This window comes from Gavia stellata, chromosome 34, assembly GCF_030936135.1.
Source record: "Gavia stellata isolate bGavSte3 chromosome 34, bGavSte3.hap2, whole genome shotgun sequence".
Classification (NCBI taxonomy): Eukaryota; Metazoa; Chordata; class Aves; order Gaviiformes; family Gaviidae; genus Gavia; species Gavia stellata.
This window is the reverse complement of record NC_082627.1, coordinates 2,007,219-2,024,167: the sequence shown is the minus strand read 5'-3', so window position 1 is coordinate 2,024,167 and position 16,949 is coordinate 2,007,219. Positions and strand designations below refer to the sequence as shown.

General features: G+C 52.5%; 1 pseudogene; it reads right to left on the bottom strand.

Moving 5' to 3' along the window:
• Positions 1–3,536, bottom strand: LOC132320253 (olfactory receptor 5AP2-like; annotated as a pseudogene).
• Positions 3,537–16,949: the final 13,413 nt, after the last annotated feature.

Genomic DNA, 16,949 nt, shown 5'->3' with positions numbered 1-16,949 from the left:
CTAGAAGTGTCTTTTGCCTGTGTCACCAAGGTAGCGTGAGCTCTGGGTGCAAGGCAGGGCTTTCCTGAGCACCTTCCTGATGGCCTCCCTGACCTCCCTGTTCCGCAGGCTGTAGATGAAGGGATTGACCAGGGGTGTGAGGACAGTGTAGAAAAAGGAGAAAGCTTTGTTGAGGTGTCTCAGGGTGTCTGTTCTGGGCAGCATATAGACAACAAAAAGGGAGCCATAGAAAATGGTGACAAGAATGAGGTGAGAGGAGCAAGTGGAGAAGGCCTTCTGCCTGCCAGTGCTGGATGGGATCCTCAGGATGGCAGCTATGATGCAAATGTAGGAGGCCAGTGTGAACAGGAAGGGAAAAACTACATCGAAGATACCAAATATGAAAGAAACAATTGTGATTGCTCTGGTGTCACTGCAGGCAAGATCCAGCAATGGTGTTAAATCACAGAAGAAGTGGTCAATGGCCTTGGGGCCACAGAACTGCAATTGTGATAACAAGACTGTGACTACCACCAGCAGCAGTGAACCCCCCAGCCAAGATGCAGCTGCCAGGTGTAGAGAGACCTTCCAGGTCATGAGGCTTGCATAGAGCAAGGGCTGGCATATGGGCAAATACCGATCGTAGGACATGGCCGTCAGCAGGTAACACTCAGTAGTCGCAAAGGAAGCAAAGAAGTAGAACTGAGCAGAGATGCTGCTGTCCCCAGTCAGGAAGCTGGCCAGCAGCTGGGGCAGGATGGTGGGGCTGTAGCAGGTCTCCAAGGAAGACAGATTGCCCAGGAAGAATTACATGAGGGTGTGCAGATGCTGGTCAGCCACCACCAGCACAACGATGAGGATGTTCCCAACCATGGTGACTGAGTAGATCATAAGCAAGAGGAGGAAGAGCAGGTTCTGGAGCATGGGGACATCACGTATTCCCAGCAGCACAAAATCCGTGGATGATGTCCCGTTGTCCCTTTCCCCTTTGCCTTGCAGTGTCGTTTGTCTTTTATTTCCTCAATAGCCACAAAGAGGGGCTATGAGAAAGAAACTCATTTCAACATTTACTGTCAATATTTTTTTTTTTGTAGGACATTGCTCTCCTCACAGTAGCTGTATGTGTTTCCTGCCTAGTGAAAGCACAAAATAAATGTTCTTCCTGATGGGTAAAGAACACTCATTGCAGCAGAACCACTGCAGACTCGAGAGGGGAGCTGCCCAATGGAAGGTCTTTCTCACTGCAGAATAAATCTGTGATGTGCATTTGCTCACACAGAAACAGACAATTTGATATGCCTGTGGGCATGCCCAGGAAGACGTGTTACAGGTGTCGAGGATCGACATCCTTCTGCTCTCAGGAAAGAGAAGGTGTGCCAGGGAAAACAAACCCCACTCTCCAAAAGAGCCTTGTTGTGTGAAACGCCATGCCAGACACCACCCTTCCTCCAAAGCAAGGGACGGGCACATCGCAGGGTGAGTAGCAACAGCTCTCTTAAACACTTGCACAAGAAGGAAAGGATTCCCACCCCACTCCTCCCCCATCACCCAAGAGGCCAATTTCTTCCCTTGAGAAAGAGCAGATGATAAGTTACTTGTCCCAGGGCAGCCCCTCACATCGTTCGTTTCCAGTGCTGGCTGCTCAGCCCGGCTGTGGGGTGCTACATGGCCAGCTCCATCCTCTGGCGCATCTCCAATAAAGCAGGTGGGAGTTGGTGCCCACAGGCTGAAACATGCAGCTACAGACTTCAGTGCAGAAAGCTCTGATTTGAACGAGGCTGCTGTAAGTGCCAGGTGGTTGATGAGAGAAAAGGTGGGGCTGGGGGTAGGGCTGAAGAATGGCCACAGATTGTCAACATAAAGGGTCTTGATTTTTGTATACATTCAAACTCCACTGGAGATGCTCAGGATCAATATGGACTGAAGATTCCTGATCTCACAGAATGTATAAGCAGAAAAATGAAGAAAAGTGGGGAAAAAATGAATCCTTTCTTACTGTTTAGTATTGACATCTTTTGACTTTGACTGCACTCCTGAAACCTCTCCTATTAACCACATAAGAATTGAAGACCTAAAGGAAAATGATGCACAGAGCCTTGGCTCCTTAGGGAGTTTTGCATGTTAATGAGCCCTCTGGTGCCAAGTTCCTGAACTGCAGATCCTGAAAGATTGGACAAGCCTCTGAAGAAGTAGAAGTCAGCAGCAAACGTCCAAGTTTCTGAGACTGTTAGTGGGCTCCACTGAAGACCGTCACTGAAGAGACCATGTGGCGCACCTCCATGTGGATGTGGCTGTGAAAGCCCTATATGTGTTTCAGCAATCACGATGGCCAAGGCCTGGCCGTCGTCCCCCGAGGAGGGCGATCCGTTCCACCAAGCGATGCTAATGGCTCTTCCTGGGAGCGGTGGGATATGGGGGTGTGTGATGCCGAGTGCAGGACAGTGTTAGGACATTTCCTAGGCTCTGTGGAGTGAGGGTGAGGAGGCAATGAGGCTCTGGGCTGTATGGAATCACTGTTTTCTCACAGGTGTCAGTGGAAGAGACAGTTGCCATAACAGGGAGGATAAACACTTCAGCTCTGCTGAAATCAGTCCAGCCTCTCGGCCATCCCCACCACAGATGGTCCTACACTGTCCTATGCCTCTGCCTGTTTCCCTGCACATTTTAGCCACCCCACTGCTTCCCACCTTGCTCTGACCCTATGTTATCCCAGGTTTTACTGATGTCCTTCTGTCCTCACTGGCTGTTGCTTCAAACACAAAGCTGAAGATTTGCCAGTGCCTGTGAGTTCCCCACAACCTATCCGGTTTCCTTCAAAGCCCTCCTGATGCTCCTCTAGCTCCCAAGATGTCCCAGCCCCACACTTGCTTGAATCCTGTACTTATATCCACATCCCAGCACTGAGATGCACATCGATCTTCTCCTGCATCCTTTAAAGTCAACGCTCAACCTACTTCACTTCAGCATGACAGCACACACACCCACACACCCCCTGCTATTTCAGGTACTCTTCCTACCCTTAACACACTTACTGCTGGGCACACCCCGCTCTCTCCCTGCACTCCCATGGGTCTCACAAACCCTTCCCGCTTCCCCTGCAGTTATGGGACCTCCCTCTGGGAGGGTCATGCATTTTCCAGCATCATGGATGGTTCTTGTGGTCCATCCAAGTGTGGGCAGTGAAGGAGGGGAAGAGAGCAAGGCCAGCTCATGAGGTGTGACTGAACACAGCCACCCCCAGCAGCGGGCATTCCCTCTCTGCCAGGGTGAGGCATGCACACAAGATGGAGACATCTTCCTTATCTTTGCTGTGCACAAGAGGGGACTTTCTTCCTGACACCTTCCCAGGAAAAACCTCCTCTTCCTCCTCCACCCGCACAGATCCACTGCTTTCCATTTCTGGGCTCAGGCATGGCTGGAAGGATTTGCTAATGCCATGAGCCATCACTTTTTTTCTCAGGGACATCTCCCGACCCTCTCTCCCAGGCCTACACATGGCCAATCACTGCTGCTCAGGGCCACTCACTCTTCAGCAGCAGCTGGTCAGAGCTGGCCATTTCCCCGATGCAGGCACTGAGCCCAGCAGGAGAATGGAGATGGCCTCACAGCCAGACTTACCCATAAACTGGGTGAACGGCCAGTGCTGGAAATGACTGGTGAGAGAGGCTGGGAGGTGAAAAAGGCCCTGGGCCACCTTCCTGGTCTGTCCGTGCCACCAAGGACACAGACTGGCCTCCTCTCTCCTGTACCTGCGTGTCTCAGCTCGCATCCAGGAGCCCTGTCTGTGAAGCACTAGCTGCCCAATGTGAGCCCTCATCCTGCACGGTCATGCAGTACAAGCTGTACACTGAAGTTTTTCTCTTGCAGGAACTTTCCAGCTCAGCCCAGCTCCCTCCAAGACCTCCTACCTCCCCTGCCCTCTCTCCAGCCCAGCCCACTCTGGTCTGGCCCCACAGCACTACTTGCCACAGGGTGCTGCAGAGCTCTGGCCACTCACCCCAGAGCCCCAGCCCCTCTGAAGGGCACAGCAGCCCCTGGGGGGCAGTCACAGAGACGGGGGGCCACAAGGACAAGGAGATCAGTGGCACCCTGTGTCCCCTGTTCTCCTCTCCAGCATATCCTGAGAGGTCCGCAGCCCCTCCGGACCATCCCGTCTGCCCAGGCTGGCACAAGAGCCCTCGTCCTTGCAGTCCTCAAGAGCTCCTCATCCCTCTAGCACAAAGCAGCCTTCTCCAAGCTGGTGCAGCCAGAAAGGCGTTTCTGTTTCCGATTTATTTCTCCTATGCTGAGGATGGATCATAGACCAAGAAGTTGCTGCAGGTACTTTTAATTTCTTAAAGAAAATGGTTTCCTATTTATACAAAGACTCTGGGTCACACAAAATGGGGTGAATCATTAAGGGGAGGAATACTTATATGTAATTGAAAACAACAACTTCCAAAGTGGGAAAAAAAAAAAAATGTAGGAAAAGCAGACTTGGCCTGTCACGACAGACGCTGGGAGTCAGCTGCAGAGGAAGGTAGGCAGCCTATGGCTGCTGAAAGACATCCAGTTACCAGTTTGCTCAGGGCATCCTTGAGCTCCTGGTTCCTCATGCTGTAGATGAGGGGGTTCAGTGCTGGAGGCACCACTGAGTACAGAAATGACACCACCAGATTGAGAAGTGGGGAGGAGATGGAGGGCGGCTTCAGGTAGACAACCATGGCAGTGCTGATAAACAGGGAGACCACGACCAGGTGAGGGAGGCAGGTGGAAAAGGCTTTATGACGTCCCTGTTCAGAGGGGATCCTCAGCACAGCCCTGAAGATCTGCACATAGGACAGCACCATGAAAACAAAACACCCGAAAACTAGAAAAGCAATAAAAGCAATAAGCCCAACCTTGCTGAGGTAGGTGTCTGAGCAGGAGAGCCTGAGGATCTGGGGGACTTCACAAAAGAATTGGTACAAGGCATTGTCTTTGTAGAGTGGCAGTGAAAAGGTATTGGCCGTGTTCAGCAGAGCGTTGAGAAACCCACTGCCCCAGGCAGCTGCTGCCATGTGGACACAAGCACTGCTGCCCAGGAGGGTCCCATAGTGCAGGGGGTTGCAGATGGCAACATAGCGGTCATAGGCCATGACAGTGAGAAGAAAATATTCTGATGATAGAAAAAATAGAAACATAATGACCTGGAGAGCACATCCCCCATAAGAGATGGCCCTGGTGTCCCACAGGGAATTGGCCATGGATTTGGGGAGAGTGGTGGAGATGGAGCCCAGGTCAAGGAGGGAGAGGTTGAGGAGGAAGAAGTACATGGGGGTGTGGAGGTGGTGGTCGCAGGCGATGGTGGTGATGATGATCCCATTGCCGAGGAGTGCAGTCAGGTAGATGCCCAGGAAGAGCCAGAACTGCAATAGATGCAGCTCCTGGGTGTCTGCGAATGGGGTCTATGGTTAAATCCGCTCGTGATATCAAAGAGCTTTTCCCCACTGTCTCTCCCAAGGCACCCAACCCTGGAGCAGAGCTGTGAGGATTTTGTTTTGTTTATTCTGCTCTAGTGGTCCCACCAACCCCGAGGAGTGTTTTTAAGGCAGAAATCCTTGGCATTAGTAGTGCCCTCCAAGTGAAACCTTGTGGGTCCTGAGAAGCAAAGGTGCCGTCCCTTAGTGCAGAGTGAGGACAGCCAGTCTGTCCATCAGCCCTGGTCTCAGCTGCCTTGTGCTGGCACCTCTTTGAGCTGGAGGACGATAGCACTCAAGTGTTCTCCCCAAATGAAACTGGACGCTGCTGAGAGCAAAAGAAATGCAGTTTCCAAGTGCAGACCTCCAAACCCCTCACCCTGCCTCAGCGTACCCAAGGAGGAGCTCAGCTCTCCCCTCCCAGCCAGGGGCACAGAGGGCTCACTGCCGCTGCCTGCGTGGAGCCACCCAGCAGCATTTCTGTGGCCTTAGCGCTGACTTGTCTTCTCCATGGGGCTCCTGCAAAACACAGAGATGCCATGGGTGAGCTGTGCCCTTCTGGAGGGCACCCTGCAGCCCAGCAGGACCCCCCAGGGAACGAGTCAAACATCCTAATAATGGGGCATCCAAAAAGTGGATTGGCTCTCTCCCAGCCCTGCAAAATACATTTCCACAGGCTGTGCTACATCTACATGGGAGAGGAGACCTGATGGGGGGTGGTGTGTACTCCAGGGGAGGTTTCCGCACTGCAGGGGATGGCAGGGAGGTACCCAGTTCCCCCTCCCACAGTCTTTCTGAGAGTAGCTCCCTCTCCCTCCCTGCCCATGTCTCTGCTGCCTGGAGATCTCCCTGCCAGGAGCTATTTCCCTGTCCCCATGTGTCTGCTCCCTGCCAGTGCTCAAGACCCCAACGCACCTGCTGTGTGCTCAGCTCTGCCCTGCAGACACCTCCTGGCAGCAGGGCACTGCCCAGGGGCATTTCTGTCTGTGCAGAAGCTAAGGAGCAGCTCAAACAAGTCCCACAGAGACCACCGAGGTGCTGCTGCCCTGCTGTCTGTAGGCTGAGCAGTGCCTTAGGGGACTAGATGAGGTTCCTTGCAGACCTACCCATCTCTCAAAGCAATGCTCCTGGAGTCTCGGTGTCTTGTCCAAATTCAACACCTCCATCACTCTTTCCCTGCCCTCTCTCCTCTCCCTCAGTGCAGGACATGAACTGAGGGTCGGGAAAGCAACTCTGTCTCAAAGAGCAACTTCATTGACCTTCCTATGGCAAAGTCTCCTCTGGAAAGAGTCACTTGGTGAGCTTGACCTGGGATCTCTCAGTGTAACAGTTAAGGTGTCTCAGAGGGTTGTCCACACCTGACAGATCCATTTCTATTCCCACCCATCCAACTAGTATAACCTTTAATGCAAAGACTCAGGAATGCACAAGCTGAAGCAGGAAAGCCTTGCCTTGACTGTCATCTTTGAAAGATCCTCTACAGAAATGTGCTGGGGGTGATGTGGAGCTGTTAGTAGCCCTGACACACGCAGCACCCTCTTGACAGCAGAAGGACCCTGCCTGGCTAGCGGTCACTCCTTCCACCCTGAGCTTCTCCTCGCAGTGCCCTGGGGAGCTCCCTGGGCAGGCTGGGTGCTACACCCTGGCAGGCAGCGGAGTCCCTGCCCCGGCTCACAGTGCCCTGGGGTGCAGGGACCCTGCTCTGAAGGACAGCCCTGGGCACCCCTGGATGCACACCCACCTTTACACCCCTGCAGCCGTCCCCGGGAGAAGGCAGCCATCATGCCCTGTCCCTCTGACAATGCAGCGAGAAATCCCTGCTGTGGAGCACATCCTTCTCCTCTATACTAGGGAATCTGTGAGAGTCCTCTGGGAAGTTCCTACAGGCTATGGGATGAACCAGGTCTTGGAGACCCCTGCAGAATACTTGTTATTATTGCCCTGCAGCTCAGAGACGCTTCTTCCCAGCACTGCCATTTTCCTGCTCAGAGAGAGAGTTCAATCTAAATATCACCTATCCTTGTCCCATCAGTAGCAGAATACCCAGTGAATGTGAGGGATCTCCTTTACCACTTCTGAGGGAAGAGATTCAGCTGAGGCAATCGAGGCATCTTATTTTGGGTTTGTAGTTTTTTTGCCTGGAAGGGGTCTCAGCTCCCTCCCATGCCTGTCACAAACCCACAGGAGGTGGGATTTCTCTTGCCTCTCTTCAGGTGTGCAAAAATGGACATTTGCATGGGAGCTTTTTGTCTCAGCTCCCCTGCTAATTAATGGAGATGGAGGGCAGGAGTGAGTGCTTCAGATGTAAATACCTGGTGGCATCTGAGGTGCCAGAGGTGGCCCAAGGTATGTGCAGGAAACTGCAAGCCCTAGTGGAGGAATTCTCATGGACAGGGCAGTGTCCATCTTGGAGGCTGTTGGGAAATTCCTTTGGTAAACTGAAATGACAGCAGATGGCCACATTTAGGAGAATGAAACTTGTCCCCACTCAGTATGGACAGGGTAACCTATAGAGGTATTCGTCTGCCCCAGTGGAGTTATTTTGCACCAGGAGAGCTAAGTTTCTCTCTTTCTCTTCTCCATCACCTATATGTATTAGATCACCATTGACTATGGTGTCTCATGGTGTCCTGCCAGGGCTGTACAGCCCTGGACCTCTTCAATCTGGATTCAGTGAGAGCAGGGTTTGCTCACTCTGTGGACCCCTCATGTCATCTTTCTCATCATCCTCATCTACATCTACATCTGCATCTACATCTCCATCTACATCTAAAACTTATATAATCTTTTACATTGACCTCTGCAATCCATTCCGAGCACATCTCTGCCATGTAGCAAAGTATTTACATATATGGGGTCTTGGGACTCAGAGTTCCAGTTTAGTTTGTGACAAGTCTGAGGTGGGCCCCAGCGGGCAGCAGCTGTGGGGCTGCAGCCCAAACGTGCACCAATGCCCTCAGCCTGGGGCACAGACAGGAGGAGCTGGAGCCCCGCGTGACATCACAGAAGTGCGCATTGATGGAAGAACTGCCAAGGTGTGGTGGGACAACTCACACAACTCGGGGGATGTGCAGGATGGACACAGGCTCTTCAGGAGATGCTCATCATCTGTTTGATGGAGCTGCTGGGAAGTATAGACCTCCACTATGGGATGGGCAAGAGGTGGGCTGAGCGCTTGTGGGTGAGAGCCAGAGGAGAGGCCATTTAGGGTGATATTGTGGCAGGACATAAGGAAACTGCAGTCAGGGCAAAGCAGTTGTCAAAGTCTTCTTTGAAAACCTGAGGCTTTCTCTGGATCAATGACACCGGGTCTTATCAGGACCTTCAATGACCCTGACATTGACTGCATTGGGAACACAGTGCAGGAGGTTTCTGGAGGTTTGTGGGGAAACTTCTTCTCACAGCTTCCAGGGAGCCCAACAAAGGTGATGCTGGCTTGGGTCTGGTACTTGCAAACATGGAAGAGCTGGTCAGGGATGTGAAAACCAGCATCACACTGTGTCGTAGCGACCATGAAAGAGGGGTGGGTCCTAGCTCCTGAGCAGACTTTTAAAAGGAGAGTACAAGTGCAGACGCAAGACCTCAGAGGGGTAAACTGTGGCCTGTTCTGGGGGTTTTCAGTTGGGGAACTTACAGGCAGGAGCACTGAAGGGCAGAGCACAAGTACTGCACACTGAGCAGAGCTCAGTACAGCCGGTCTTTAAGGACAGCCTCCTGCAATGGCCCATACGGAAGGAAGGCCTCTTCCGAAGAGTGAGTGGCCCTGAGCAGCAGTGACTGGCTGGTTGTAGGTCTGGGGGAGAGGTTGGGGGGATGTCAGTGAGAAATAAGCTGATGGCTGATGGCTTTAGCAAATCCTTACAACATGTCTGATCCCAGAAGTGGAAAGCAGTGGATGTCTGCAGGTAGGGGAGGAGGAAGAGGATTGTCCTGAGAATCCAGCAGGAAGGAAGGTCCCTCCTGTGCCAGTCAGGGCTGATACGGACATTTCCACCTTGCGTGCATGCCTCGGCCATGCAGATGGGGCATGCCAGCTACTGGGGGTGGCTGTGCTCAGTCATCCACATGAGCTCACCTTGCTGACCAGCACCCTTGGATGCAACTTCTCCCATCCCGTGGACTGGTGAGGGTGTAGTTTGCTCAAGCAACTGCTGGCTTGATCCCCATCCACCACTGGTTATTCTTCTGCAGAGTCCTCCCTCAATACTCAAAGGCCTGGGAGACCTCACTGGTGGTACCTGAAGCAAAGAGGACATACAGTATGTCAGATCTATCTATACCTACGCTTACCAAATTCAGCAGGCTCCCACATTCTCTCTGTTTCTTCTTCAACTGTTGCTGCTGTAGCCACAGCTCATCTTGGTTTCCGTTGTATTTCCTTTTCAGTTTCAATTGAGTTCTTATAAGGATCATTGCTGTGCCTGAAGGATGCTGTCCTTGAAGACAAGATGTATCCAGGTACATTAGGAAAATGGTTATATGTCCCAGGACTGTAACCTCATGGGTGTGAGTACAGACCCCAGTGTGATGTGCTTCACGTTCACACAGTGCCTGTAGCTATTGTGTAGAGAAGGGACAGACCTTCCCTCTTTGAGGGCATCTGATGACTGATGCCTCTGACTGACGGCTTCAGTCAATGGCACACAGGCAGCAAATCACACTCCCTGCAATGCTGTCTGGGGTGTCTGAATGGGAACTGCTTTCCTGTAAGTCCTATGCAGTTCCTGCAAGCCCTGGCATCTCATGTAGCTCTGTGGGCCTGGGTCTGAGTATTAAATTGAGTAGCTGCCCTGAATTCTGTCAGGCATTATGGGGTTGAGCATGAGGCAAATGCCAAGGTAGCCAATGGAGATCTAGTAAACCGAGCTGATGGAGAAGGGAAAGAGAGAGACTGAGCTCTCCCTATGGCACAGGGCTCCAAGCATTCCAATGAATAACTCTATAAGCTGTCCTGAACATAATGAGTTGAGCTGCCCTTAATTTGGGCATCAGCTGTCGTTTCAGGTGGCCAAAGGAAATTCCCAACACCCTCCAAGAGGATGCCTCCAGATGCTGCCCTGTCTCTATGAACTTCTCCATTTGAGTTTGCAGTTACCTGCACATGCCTTCGACCATGCCTCAGTGGGCACTGGGACCATGTTTTCCTTAGCTGCCTTCCTTGTGCCTGTATCAAATTTAAGAAGCCCTTTTGGTCACCCTCCCCACCCCTCACCATTTCCAGATGAGCTTTGGCTTTCCTGGCTCCACCTCTGCACCCCCACGCCAGGTTTCTAGCTGTCTCCTGGGTAGCCTGTTCCTCCTCTACCTTCTCTGCACTTCCTTCTGGTGTGTGAAATCCCAAATCAGGGGGTCCCTGTTCATACACACCAACCTCCTGCCGGGTCCTGCTCTGCTCCCTCCACATCAGACTGATGTGTTCCCAGGCTTTGAGGATGTTGTCCGTGAGGAGCTAAAAGGGCCTCACAGCCCATTTGCCCTCCAGTCACAGTCCAAGCACACCCTCCGCCAACTGAAATCAGCTCTCCTGCAGTCCTGCACTGTGATTCTTCTGGTTGTCCTGCTTTGATACCATCTCACAGTCATTACAGCCATGGCTGCCCTCAGAGTTCACATCCCCATCCAGATCCACCTTGTCTCTGAGTAAGATACCAACTCTAATCAGCTCATTGACCGTCTGTGCCAAAATGTTGCCTTCAACACCCTCCAGGAACCTCCTGGGTTGCTTGTGCCTGTCCTACTGCCCTTCCAGCAGGCTGTGGGGTGCTTCAGCTGCCTGTGGTTTTGAGGAGCTGTGACCATGAGGCTTCCTCCAAGGCAAGGCTCTGTGCACACCAGCCTTCCCTTTGCCCCGAGCTCACCTCCACCTCCTCACCCTCCTGCCTGCCTTCCTGACAAGCCATCACCACCCACGGCTTCCCTCCCACCACCCGAGCTGTCCACCACGACTCTGCAGTCCCTGTGGGCGAGTCCGTTTCTGCCTGTGCAGCAGCAATGACAGCACCGGTGAGGGGAGAGGAGAGGCCGGAAAAGGGGAAGTGCCTGGGAGTTTGGCTGGAAGGTTACTTCTGTTGCTTGAACAGGGAGATGCAAGGAGAGGCAGCCATGAAATGGGTTTGAAGGCACTTTTTTTTGCAACAACTCAATTGGTCAGGTGCTGAGGCAGGTCTAGTGATGTCACCTGGAGTATCAGAAAACCTCCCCAGCAGTGCTAAGAGCTGAGGAGAGGGGAGAGGTAGAAGAAGGTGAAGGTGACATGGCTGGAAGGTGGAGTGTGATGCCATTTCTATTGCAGTAACCTGGGTGACTTGCAGGGAGATACCATGACACCATCAAGCACACCAGAAACCCCAGTGTGACACAGATGACACCTCAGAGAGGGGAGAGGGAGAGAGGTGGCTAAAGCCAACAGAGTTGGGCTGTTGCCTGTGAGGTCATCTCATCACAGCAATGTGATTGGGCAGGAGCAGTCAGGCATCATGAGGTCCTAAAGAACTCCAGAGGCAAAAGCTGCAGGCAGATGAGTAGGCCCCTGGTGAGGTCCTGCCCTGGGGTGAAGCCACCTGTACAGGACATGGGAACCTATGGGCCATGGCATGAGAAATTTCAGGATGTGGCAGAGAAGAGAGTGAGAAGGGACCAGAAGTACAGGCAAGACCATGTGCCCCGGCTGGATCTCACATGCCATTCATTAAACTGTAGAGATGTGAGAAGCAGCCAAACAGCACTGACAACTGGAGAGGAGTGTTGAGGAGCTTCTAGGCAGACAAGACTCGAAAGGCCAGCAGTGCCAAGGCAACCCCTCAGTGGTGCCATTTAAGGCCCAGATGGCCAAGGCAATGGTATCTGAACCAGCAAAGGAGGGTACAACTGGTGAGGGGTATTAAATGTGGAGGAGACTGGGGCAGAGAGAGGGAGAGGTCAAGATGGACTGGGAGGAAGAAGCCTGATCACCATAGTCTTGCTTTCTTATTAAACTCTGCTCCCGGGTATTGGTTGAGTGAGTGTAGTCACTGTTGGGTGTGTGTTTGGGGTGCATGTATGTACATGTTTTTCTGGCCAGCTCCAGGTGGGGCTGGCTGGAGGAGGACACCAGGAACTGGAGAGACCTAGGGCTGGAGCTGCCAAGTGAGAAACAGCCCTGAGCCTGGTCAGGGCTGCTTGAAGGCCCCTATCGGGGTGGTGTACAGGGCCCCAGGTTTTCCTCCACATGCTCCCTCCTCCTACGGCTCTCACAAAGACCACCAGCCCCACAGAGAAGCCAAGAAAGGGCTCATCCTCCCCATGATCACAACTGAATCCCAGACCTCTAGCTCAACCCCGTCTGAGAATCACAGAACCACGGAATTACAGAATCACAGTATCAAAGAATGGTTGAGGTTGGAAGGGACCTCTGCAAACCTCCCTGCTCAAGCAGGGCCACCTAGAGCCAGATATGCAGGATCATGCCCAGAGGCTTTAGAATATGTCCAAGAATAAAGAATCCTCAACATCCCTGGGCCACCTCTGCTGGTGCTCCTATGTTTCTTTTTATGCCCATTACCTCTTGTTCTGTCGCTGGGCACCACTGAGAAGAGCTTGCGCCACCCTCTTTGCACCCGCCCTTCATGTATTTATAGCCAATCAGAAGATCCTTCCAGAGCCTTCTGTTCTCCAGACTGAACAGTCCTGCCTCTCTCAGCCTTTCCTCATAGGAGAGATGCTACAGTGCCTCCCGCGACCCATCCCCTTCCTCGACCTGCTGGCAATACTTCAATGCAGGCGAGGATGCTATTAGCCTCCTTTGTCACAAATGCCCATTGCTGGCTCAGGGTCAGCTTGGTGTCCACCAGAAACACCCCGGGCCTTCTCTGCCAGGCTGCTTGCCTGCTGGGTGGCTCTGAGCGTGGACTGGTGCCTGGGGTTACTCCTCCCCAGGGGCAGGACATTGCACTTCTCCTTGTTGACCTGCATGAGGTTCCTGTTGGTCCATTTCTCCAGCCTGTCAAGGTGCCTCTGGTTTGCAGCACGACCCTCTGATGTATCAGCCACTCCTCTGCCCCATCACTCAGATCATTGCCTGGAACCAGTATTGACCCCTGGGGTGAACCACTAGTTACTGGCCTCCAACTAGACTTCATGCCACTGATCACCACGCTCTGGGCCCAGCCATTCAGCCCATTTTCAATCCACCTCCCCGTCTGCTAATCCAGCGCACACACTAACAGCTTCTTTACTAGGATCTTAGGGCAGACAGTGTAGAAAGCCTTCCTGAAGCCCAGGTAGACAATAGCCACTGTTCTCCCCCTCATAAGATTATCAAGTAGGTCAAGCATGACTTCCCCTTGATGAATCCATGCAGACTCTTCCTGATGACCTTCCTGTCCTTCATGTGCCCAGAAATGGTTTCCAGGATTAGTTGCTCTATCAGGTTCCTAGGGATCGAGGTGAGGCTGACTGGGCTGTAGTTCCCTGGGTCCTCCTTCCTGCCCTTCTTGTAGATGGGGGTAACATTTCCTTTCCTTCAATCTCCGGGGACTTCTCTCAGTCTCTGGGAGATCAGTCTCTGGCATTGATCAAAGATTATCGACTATTGCCTCAGAACAACATCTGCGAGGTCCCGCAAGACTCGTGGGTGCAGCCCATCTGGGCCCATGGACTTATGTCTGTCCAGTTTGCCTAAGCATTCCCAGACCGGTTCTCCTTCCACCAAATGCACATCTTCCTTGCTCCAACGTTTTCCCCTGGTCTCTGGGACCTGGGATTACTGAAGGCCAGTCTTGCTAGCAAAGACTGAGGCAAAGGTGGCACCCAGTACCTCAGCCTTTGCCATGTCCTGTGTAATCAGGTCTCCTGTCTTGTTGAGCAATGGACCTACACTTTTCCCTAGTCTTCCTGCTGTCTCCCATGTCTTTACAGAAGCCCTTCTTGCTGTCTTTGATATTCCTGGCCAGATCTAATTATTGAATTCCTTTGGGGTTTCAGCTTTTCTGTGTTACTCCCTGGATTCTCAGACAATGTCTCTATAATCATCCCAGGTTACTTGTCTGTGGTGGGTTGACCTTGGCAGGACATCAGGTGCCCACCAAACTGCTCTATCACTCCCTTCCTCAGCAGGATGGTGGGGGAGAGAAAAGAAGATGGAAAAAAATTGTGAGTCCAGAAATAGGCAGTTTAAGCCAAGGCCATGCGCAGAAGCCAAGAAAAACAAAAGGTTTATTCTCTACTTCCCATCAGCAGGAGATGTCCAGCCACTTCCTGGGAAGCAAGGCTTCAGTACGCGTAGCAGTTGCTCTTGACGACAAACGTCATAATAATGAATACTCCCCTCTCCTCCCTCTTTCTCTTAGCTTTCATTGCTGAGCAGATGTCATATGGTGTGGAATATCCGTTTGGTCAGTTTGGGTCACCTGTCCCAGCTATGTCCCCTTCCAACATCTTGCCCACCCCCAGCCGAGTGGCCTTTGGGGGTGAGGGGGGAGAATGTTGGAGAGACAGCCTTGATGCTGTGCGAGCACCACTCAGCCAAAATACTGGTGTGTTATCAACACCTTTCAAGCTATCAAAACAAAGCACAGCATTATGAGGGCTCCTATGGGGAAAGCTAACTCCATCTCAAGCAAGCAAAAAAAACCTGCAGATCTGCACCTCCTTCGTCACCTAACGTCCCCTCACACTCTCACTCTCGCCAGACCCCAGCTCCAAAATTGAAAACATCCAGCAACCGCTCCCACATGGAAGGTTAAAGCACTAAATGCTGTTGCTGGTCCTCACCTTCCCTTGGCAGCGCTTCTTTCCTCTACTGGGGACTGGATGCCCCAAAGTCAGTGCAGTGCTGTGTGTGTGGTCTAGTGAAGACTGGATAGAGGGGGAGAATCCCTCCCCCTCATCTCCTGGCCTTGCTCCTGTTCATACAGCCAACATGCTGTTGGCCTTCTTGGCTGACAGGCCTCACCACCTACTTATTTGCAGCTTTATGTTCCCCACGACTCTCAGGGCCTTTTCTGCTGAGCTGTGCCCCAGCCAGGGCTGTTGCCCAGGGTTAGGCAACCCCAGCGGGGAGACTTCGAATGTCTCCTTTCTGAAATGTAGTAGCTTCTTGTTGGCCCACTCTTCCAAGCTGTTGAAGTTCCTCCCGAAGGCAGCCCTCCAGTGTACACAGTGGTCCCCTGCCTCAGTTTTGTGTCATCTGCAAACTCTGTCAGCTCCTCGGGGACATTGATAATGTCATTAAGTCACAGGAGAGACCCCAATGCATTCAGTCAGTCTTTTACTCGCCTTTTTGCCCAGCCTCAACTGGACAGGGGAGACAAAATATAATGAAAGGCTCATGGGTTGAGATAAGGACAGGGGTATCACCCAGCAATCACCATCACAGGCAAAAGAGACTCGACTTGGGGACATTAATTCACATCATTGCGAATCAAAACAATTAAAGTAATGAGAAAATAAAACCAAAAATTAAAACACCTTCCCCCCACCCCTCCCTTCTTCTTGGGCTCAAGTTACTCCTGATTTGTCTACCTCCTCCCCCAGAGTGGCACAGGGGGATGGGGAATGGGGGTTGAGTCAGATCATCACATGTTCTCTCTGACGCTTCTTCGTCCTAACACTCTTCCCCTGCTCCAGAGTAGGGTAGCTCCCATGGGAGACAATCCTCCAGATACTTCTCCAGCGTGGGTCATCTCCACAGAGTTCACTCCTTCAGGAACAGACTGCTCCCGTGTGAGGTCCCCACGAGGTCACAAGTCCTGCCAGCAAACCTGCTCCAGTGTGGGCTCCTCTCCCCATGGGTCCACAGCTGCATCCAGGAGTCTGCTTCAGCATGGGCTCTCCACGGGTTCACAGCCTCCTTTGGGTGCATCCACCTGCTCCGGCAAGGGGTCCTCCATGGACTGCAGGTGGATATCTGCTCCACTGTGGACCTCCATGGGCTGCAGTGGGACAGCCTGCCTCACCATAGTCTTCACCAGGGGCTGCAGGGGAATTTCCGCTCCGGTGCCTGGAGCACCTCCTCCCCCTCCTTCTTCACTGCCCTTGGTGTCTGTAGAGTAGTTTCTCTCAGGTATTCTCACTCCTTTGAGTGACTTGATCCCCACCCACTGATAGCTGTTCTCCATGGGTTCTGCCTCAAGGCACCAGGGTCTGGGAGACCTTGCTGATGAAGGCTGAGCCAAAGACAGCATAGAGCACCTCAGACCCATTTACACCTGCTCTTGCTAAATTCTGCAGTGGCCCCACATGGTCTTGGTTTCTTCTTTGACTCTAACGTCAGTGGTAAGAGCTCGTCTTGGTGCCATTGAATTCCCTTGAGAGAGTCAACTGACTGTCCGTATGGGCCATTGCAGGAGGCTGTCCTTAAAGCTCTGCTCAGTGCGCAGTACTTGTGCTCCTGCCCTTCAGTGCTCCTGCCTGTAAGTTCCCCAACTGAAAACCCCCAGAACAGGCCACAGTTTATCCCTCTGAGGTCTTGCGTCTGCACTTGTACTCTCCTTTTAACACTCTGCTCAGGAGCTGGGACCCACCCCTCTTTCATGGTCGCTACAACAGAGTGTG